This window comes from Triticum dicoccoides, chromosome 5B (assembly GCF_002162155.2).
Source record: "Triticum dicoccoides isolate Atlit2015 ecotype Zavitan chromosome 5B, WEW_v2.0, whole genome shotgun sequence".
NCBI lineage: Eukaryota > Viridiplantae > Streptophyta > Magnoliopsida > Poales > Poaceae > Triticum > Triticum dicoccoides.
The window spans coordinates 230980168-230980701 of NC_041389.1; the positions used below are offsets into that span (position 1 = coordinate 230980168).

General features: G+C 57.5%; 1 protein-coding gene across 2 annotated transcripts in view; it reads right to left on the reverse strand.

Annotated features, from left to right (window-relative positions):
- LOC119308174 overlaps positions 1-230 on the reverse strand; it is a 22489-nt gene extending 22259 nt beyond the window's left edge. For both annotated transcript variants that reach the window (XM_037584295.1, XM_037584296.1), the window contains exon 1: positions 115-230. The gene's annotated coding sequence lies outside the window, so the exon portion shown is untranslated. The remainder of the gene's footprint in view (positions 1-114) is intronic.
- Positions 231-534: the final 304 nt, after the last annotated feature.

Consider the following 534-nt stretch of genomic DNA (forward strand, 5'->3'; position numbering starts at 1 on the left):
ACCCACCCCTAAAACCCCACATGTACGAGCCCCAAAAACCCTCAAAACCCCACGCCAGATCGAACCAAGCGGTACGGAACCCAACGATGTGAGCGCGAGCAGATACGAACTCACCTTCCAGAGCTCGCCCGGAGATGCGGAACCCTCTCGCCTCCGCCCCCTTCCCTTCGTCGCCCTCTCTGCCTCCGCGCCCTTGGGAGATGGATGGAAGGGAAGAGGTGAAAAAGGAAGGCGGGGGGGTGGGATTTGGGAAGAAATGGGAATGGGACCGACTATAAGTTGGCCTGCGCTTCGGGCCTTCTCCGCACCGTGAGCACGCGGATCTGGTCCGTCGGTATGAAGATAGACGGCTGTTTACGGTGGGCTTCCTCTTTTACTCAACGGGTTTTCGGGGGCTAGCTTTGTGAACCGGATATGCTAAACTGCTGAACCACAGCGGGGCAACCAGCCAAGCTCGTTTATTCGGAAGAAGAAGGAGAAAAAAAAACGGCACAGCACAAGCGTGTCTCGCCGAGACGCGATGGTGCGTGTTTG